Source organism: Cupressus sempervirens, chromosome 3, assembly GCF_028749045.1.
Source record: "Cupressus sempervirens isolate cs-2001-9-10 chromosome 3, ASM2874904v1, whole genome shotgun sequence".
Taxonomy (NCBI): Eukaryota; Viridiplantae; Streptophyta; class Pinopsida; order Cupressales; family Cupressaceae; genus Cupressus; species Cupressus sempervirens.
The window spans coordinates 622,527,097-622,534,860 of NC_143120.1; the positions used below are offsets into that span (position 1 = coordinate 622,527,097).

The 7,764-nt window shown below is 34.1% G+C and overlaps 1 long non-coding RNA gene across 1 annotated transcript; it reads right to left on the bottom strand.

The window, feature by feature from the left end:
- Positions 1–6,863: 6,863 nt before the first annotated feature.
- On the bottom strand, positions 6,864–7,556 carry LOC149568209 (uncharacterized). Its single transcript, XR_016361663.1, has 2 exons — positions 7,467–7,556; positions 6,864–7,065 (listed from the first exon to the last, which is right to left on the bottom strand). It is a non-coding gene; the product is annotated as an uncharacterized LOC149568209 (long non-coding RNA).
- Between the last annotated feature and the right edge of the window lie 208 nt (positions 7,557–7,764).

Sequence of the window (7,764 nt, forward strand, 5' to 3'; positions counted from 1 at the left end):
CCTAGGTTTTCTAATCTTTTGAATTTGGGCATCTCATGCTTACAAAAAAAAATTATGATAACCTTTTAAGCTTTTACGGGTCGTATTTTGCATCATAAAGTCAAAAATCACGATAGCCCTTGATGTTTCAGTAGATCAAGGGTCGTCGTTATGTCACTTTGTAGAGTTGCAAGGTCATTATGTTGGAAATATTCAAGATATGACAAGTTACTAAGAGGGGAGGGGTGAATTAGTAACTTTAAAACTTTCCTTTAAATTTACCACACATCCATCTATGCTATTGTATACATTAGTTCTGAAAGATAAAACATTCATCACACAAAAGAACACAATATTTTGGTGACACAGAAACCTTCCAATTAGAAAGTAAAACTAGGGTAGGGATGATACCCACAAAACTTCAATACTACTTTACAAAGTTGGCCTATTAAGGCTTACATTGACCACTTTTGGTGATCTGCCCTATTAGGAGCACAAAGGATTGCTAGGTCCACCTTGTTAAAGAAATTGCAAACATACAATGAATTATGCACTCTATTAAGAGATTTATACAAAGACTATTAAGTCTACCCTATTAAAGGATTTAGAAGCTGATTCATCTATTAAGATGAAGCAATGGATCTACTTACAACTGATTTCTGATAAGATCCTTTATGCAATAATCACCTCATATGATGAATATGACTTTTCTGCCTCTGTATTGACCTTGTTGTATTCCTTGAACTACTGCTGAAAATCCTTTGCAGATACTTTTCAGAATTACTTCACATTACTTCACTAATACTTTATTTTATATATGATATCTTAGAATACATCTTACATATATACCTTTCAAATTTTCAAAATTGTAAGGTCGGCCAAAATACAAGTGAACAAATACGTTACAAAGTCAACCCAACAATAAATAACTCGAGTTTACTAAACTGACTCGGTGACCTTCTGATACACAATGTCCACTGCATTACTCAACATCAGCATGCACTCGATAGAAGTGAAGGCTCGATCCATACTAATCACTCGATGTAGTTCTAAACTCGGTAACCACTGGTGACTCGGTAGATGTAATGTCACTTGGTAGATACTACACATTGTGTTTACCTTGCTTCACTCAATAAACATTGCTTCTTCCAATGCTTGGTTTACATTAAATCTCCATGATACAAACTTATTTCTCAATAGACATTGTGAAGAATGGTAGACACTAAGAAACTTAGTAGACACTACTGGTCTTCACATTCTCTACATTTACTCGGTGGCTTTCAAGAATGCTCAACATAAATTGCTTAACTGCTAAGCTTATAGGTAACCACTGAATGCTCAATATAAACTAAAGACTGAGTGATGAGCTCGATAAGCATTCAGAATTGAATAAGTGTTGTTACTAATGAAAAATACAACATAATGCCAACACATTACTTATAGCGACAGAACCACAAGCAAACAATTCTTATGGGACCTTTTTTTAGTTGTGGGCCGCAAATGAAGGGGTATCAAGTGAGTTGGCATACTAATGCATTCCAATTGGTCAAGGATACTAACATAGATAGAGGAAAATTTCAACATTTCAGTCGTCACATGATGGAGATCAATGATCTGCACATGCCCACATTTTGAAGATGCTCAATAATTAGTGAAAGTGGGGAAGCGAGCTTTGGAAAGTGTCCAAGTGGGCCTAGTCTTATCAGTTCTTGTTGTCGTGGTATCATGAGTCTCAACTTTTGGATTAGTGATCAATAAAGACTTTAGGTTCCAATGTTATAATACATGGTGTGTCTTGGGATCATGAAGGCAAAAATAGAGACCCACGACCATAGGAGGATTAAGCAATCATAGGATCATAAGTGGAAAAAGATGTAAAGGTAATATGTCAGGTCTCGATCTTACAGAAAAAGGTAGTTGTGACATCGTTCAAAGTCTTGTGAAGGCTTCTAAAGCTCCAATAGACTAAGTGATCATGAGATCGCAAAGCCCAAATAGAAGGGGCTCGATGGTATGAAAAAGTTTGATCATACGATCATAAAGGCTGAAGTGACAAGACAAGGTGGGCCCAGGAGCATAAGCAAAGGAAATGTGAATGTGCTAATTATGGAGCTCTGATGCTATGATAGACAATATGTCGAGAGATCTCAAGGGCCGGTAATGCGGGTTACAATCTTACAGTTGTTGCTTGTCATGAGATTGTGAATGTTAAATGTCAAACTGTTGAAACTACGAAGATGGTTTGCTAAGCTATGATCATACGATTGTAGGGCAGTCAAAAGGAAGATAAGACACTACGCCAGTATAGGGAAAGGGTGATTGTAAGATTGTAAGGGGCCAAAAAGCATGTTTTGATGCTACGATACATGATTTTTCGTATGGTCATAAAGCTATATTCATGGGCTCATGATGCTGAGATATAAAGAATATTTCTAACAATCATAGAATCATGAAGCTAGGTCCTCATAGTAAGATATTATGAAGGGGCTTCCTCCCCAATCTGTCGTAAGGTCATAGTATCAAGAGATCGGGAGTCAAAGTTTAAAATTGACCTTTCAGCTATTATGTATATGACCTTGCTAGACAGTCATTTGTAAAATTGACCAAAGATGGTGGAGAACGGTAGGTTTAGGTTGCAAAGCTGGAATAGAGAAGTGGAGATTTGATCCTGGATAAAGCAAAACCAAGACATCAAAAGGAAGAATCAGATATTTCAAATGGCCTGAGAGAAGAAATGGATATGGTAGGAGCAATTAAGGATGTCATGGCTCTACCAGCCAATGTAGTTAAAGGATTCCATGATTAAAGGAAAACATAATCGGTTAAAGGTATCCCTATAGCAAGTACCACCTGACATTTTCATGATTATCCTCCTAGTTTTACCAAAAGTGTAGAGAATGTAGAATGTAAATGTGAATGTAATTTTCTAAAATGTCTTTTTTTCTTCCAATAGTTTTTTGACATGTGCCTCTTTCATCTGAAGCTTGTTGCAATCCTTCTCTTTATAAGGATTTCTAGGATGTGGAAAAGGGGCTAGTAATTTTGGAATTTTTTATGCAAATTAAGTGTTGTCAAGATTTCTGAAGAATCCTTCATGCTTTCTTTCTGTATTTTTACCTTGCTTTACACTCAATCTTGAGGAATGTTATGGAATTACCTTTGAAGCCTAAATAAAGGAATAGTTTAGATGTCTGTATTGTGTCTCTGCTACTCAAATTACTAATATGATATAAATTTTGTGATTTGTTTCTTGAATCCCTGAGTCTGTGTCTCAATTTTATTTGAAGTAAAGTTTTGGATATGTTTATGCAGGTTATAAGTCGTGAATTTGTGCTTCATCCCAAATAGTTAACTGTGAATTTTAGCATTCTACCTGAGGTACTTTCCTTCTTATGAAATATTCATGCATGATTGTCTAGTTATCAATATTGTGCTCCTATCTATTGTTCAGAAGTGTTTCATCATGTTAGTCCAACAAATATCCTCATCTTAACATTTGGTGTATCACCCCAATTTACTTTCAAGCAATCCTTTTATCCCTTTCCCTGTCAAGTTTATTTTTCTACCTAAAGAAGTAAATTGGTGAAACATCAAAAGGAACTGGCCGATAACCTGGAGATTCACTCCTAACCTTGGTACTTCCCACTACCTAGGAGTGTTTCCATGTTACTCAAAGTTGACTGAGTTAAAATTTAGTCTAGGTGCAACTTCTAGAGATAACGATGCTCATTCAGTTTATTATTTTGTAGTTTGAAAAGAATAAAAAATTCAAATTGAAACATACATTGTCTAATTTTTCAAAATTATTTATTAATACCTAAAAGTGTTGAGTCTAAGTAGAAGTTTAGTTATGCAAATATATTGGCAAGACTAGTGAATATGGTTTGGTGGGCTCTTTGGTTTCAGTGTTTGTTTGTAGCCAAGAAGAATTCTATCAGCTAACAATGACAATGTCAATCTTCTAATGTGAATGGTTAAACATAAATAACTAGGCTTTTCACAATACAACAATAGTACGTGATAGAAATATTTTCTGACCTAGGTCTGTAATGGTTCACTCACCAATGGTGGCACACATAAACACCATGCCCAATGTCATTATGTTTCCATTTCAATTTATTCGTACTAGAATTTTTATAATTTCCTCAAAAGTGGCAAAATAATGGAGTTAATGGAATTCTTATCATTTGTTTTGAAGGGATTTCTTGTCTATCTCTATGGGTTACTTCAAACATTTTGAATGATTGATTGAATAAATGATAAAGACTCCATCAGTTAAGGCATTGGTCTTTTGATTATTGTTTTGAGTTTTCATGTTGATTGCAAAAAGGACACATATCCAAGTAACAAAGATCATCGATCCACCATACACTCATTTATCATGCCAACAAATATTTATCAAGTACTTAATCAAATTCCTAAACACCCAAGTCCCCCAAGTTATTTTCTCTAAAAAGCCTCTAGGGTGTGAGGTATAGGCCTACGAGCCTCGATTTTGTAGAGCCAAAATTTTAGAGGTTTGCATTCATTTGGTGTGGAACCTATCAATTGGAAAATTGCTATTAGGAGTTCCCATAATTGCATCATCATTCCATTGGAAACCTAATCTACTAATTTGGGCACCAACACGTAGAAAATTCTAGATCATAATCAATGATCCATATTTTACCCTTTCATTGTTTTACCCTTCTGGTTTTCTAATTGGCTAATATGCTTTTCTTGGGATTAATGCCTTCTAAAAAAATTTGTAATCTTCTGCTTAACTATCTCTGTAATCTTTAAATGTCATGTAGAAGTCAGCTAAAATGATCTACATAAGTGTTTGTGTCATTACAAACTCTTATGTCAAAATTGGTTTACTCAACGGTTGAATGTTCTGATGCTAGGTCATAACTAACATTCATGTTGTCACTCGGCTTCTATATGCTTGTCATAAATTGATTCACTCAGCATTAACTAACTTTCCAAAAACTCAATCTCTACTATTTTACTCGGCATGTGTGTTGACTCGGTCTCTACTGGGGTTCTCGAGGAACTTTGACTTTCTCGGCATGTAATGAAATATAAACAATTCCTTTGTAGATCGGCCTTCTTTGGATAGCTCGATTGCAGGGATGACCATCCAATGCTTCCTTAGAAATGGCTAAGTGTTAGACACTAATAGGAAACTTAGGCTTAGAGATCAATATACTAATCCTCATTGCTCTCTCAAGAAGCACCAAATTGATTGTATCACTGGATCTCTTGACCATAAATCCTAAAGTTGTCTTCATAATGTTCAAGTATTCCCACCTCCCCTACACAATGAGATGTATTTCCTCCAAAATTCCACATCTCCTCCAAGTGTGTGTAATCCCTCCTTTTGTGTTGCACACGAGACACCTTTCCTCCAAAAATCCACATCCCATCTGAGTGTTTCTAGCACCTCCTTAGGTGTTGTAGAAATAATCATCATTGATATGTTTGCACATGAGATGCCTTTCCTTTGAAAGTCCACATCTCTTCCAAGTTTTTCTAAAACCTCCTCAAGTGCTTGAAAAATTATATTCATTTCCTTACCCTTCCCACCCTCGACTCTTTGGAAGGAAAATCATATGTCAAGCCCCCTCTTATCTTTAGGGACACAAATACATCAAGTTCCCTCTTCTCTTTAGGGATGAATCCATGTGATATCCCCATTTTAGTATATAAATTAATTATAAATAAAGAGTATATAATATTAATAATTGATAATATTATAATTATATTAAGATATAATTTATAATATTATAATAATCATTTATTATATTATATAATTTATAATTAAATATTATATAATTGTAAGTATTAATTATACATATAAATATATCTATGAATATTATTATATATTAGATATTTATATGCCATAGATAATTAGTACATATCCGTATGACAATAATATGTGATATTATATCCTTGTTATATATTAAAATAATATTAAATTAAAAAGATTCATATATTGTTATAATCTTATATATAATTAATATTAATATATAATCATATATAATTAATATTAATATATAATCATATATAATTAATATTAATCTATATATAATAAATAGTTATTAATATAATAAACCTTATTGGAAATCCTTATATATATATATATTACACAATCAAAAGGATATCATATAGAATCATAATGAATATTATCAAATTGATATAAATAAATGTCAAATCTGAAGATGCCCCAAAAAGGGGACATTACAAGTGGTATCAGAGCCACTTTCCTGCCATCCTATGTTGAAAGAGAAACCAAAATGTAGACATAAAGCTATGGGAAGCCACTTGTAAATTAATGAATTGGAAGATCTTATTTATATGACAGAAACTTCTATTTTGAACACCTGAATCATCATTAATGTCTCTCAGAGTGTGTGCTCCATACCATCAATATCTAAATGCGACTCAGAATTGGGAATGTTTGCTGGTGATGTATATTTTGAAATATATGGTGTGTGATGAAAATATGATAAGCAGTGGGTGCGATAACCAACTGAAATTGCCGCAAAAAAGTGAGAGTGCCAAGAGGAATTGTGATTCAAGAAATCTGTACATTAGAGCAGTAATAATCGGTAGGCTGCAAGTTAGGGCAATAAACCACAATAATGAATTTGGCTCCAGTAGATTCTCATTTTTTTTAGCAAATGCACATGATTTGGACAAGAGCACTCCTCTACATGTGGCTACTATAATGGTGAAAAGGTAAGTGAATAATATCAAGAAAGGCCTGATTCAAATCAAGTATAATAGGAGGAGATCTCAAGAAATAAGAGAGAAGTACACCCCACCTTGACATTGAATATGGACATGTTAGATATTCTAGAGTGGAACACCGAGCAGTCACCGTAGGGGGAGAAAAGAAGTAGACAAACATTAATTGCATTTATAGTAGACATCATTGTCTATGCACTTAGTTTATACTAGTTGCAATTATTTTCAAGTCAATATTGTTGTCTGGTGAAGAACTTCCATAGCCTTGGTTGTTGGCAAGTTATAGTTGATTGAAAGTATTGAAGCCGCCAACTATAGCAATAACTATAGAAGTCTTGAGGAAGAAGCCATCATCTGAAGGAAGCCACAAGCATAATCAAAATAGTTTGCCAATTAAAAGTTCAACTCCAACCATTCAGCAAGTCTAATTGCAATGAATATGGAGCTCCACAATTAAAAGTTTAATCGCAACAAATATGAAACTTCACAATTAAAAGTTAAATCACTACAAATATAATGTGCACAATTTGATATGTATGACTGCATTAATGCAACGTCTCTATGTGCAATTACAACAATTACAGAGAAAAGTGGGTGGATATGTAAATGTGTCCACACTGTCACCTCTCTTCATAACTGTTGTGCTCGTTTCAGTTTCTCAAGAATACCGCAGCCAAATATCTATCAAACTCTAATCTTAGATTTGATCAAAAATTAGTTCAAATTCAGCATTGGGAGAAGGAGGTAGAATTTACCTCAATATTGGACCAGCACAATGTTTGTGTTGTTTACGGCGAGCAGGGACCCAAGTTGCCCTCGTGCAAAGCTGTGCATTACTGATGAAAGAATTGACCATTCTGATATAGAAGGTGGAATAAAAAAACAATAAGGTATAAGAGTCAATTGGAAAATAAGAAAGGGAAGAAATAAATACAAAAGCTACTATCATAAATAAACGAGCTTGGGTCTGTATGAGGTTGGCGGCCCACTACAATACCATATATATGATGTTAAATATGGAGAGACATCCAACACATTGCAAGCAATAAAATC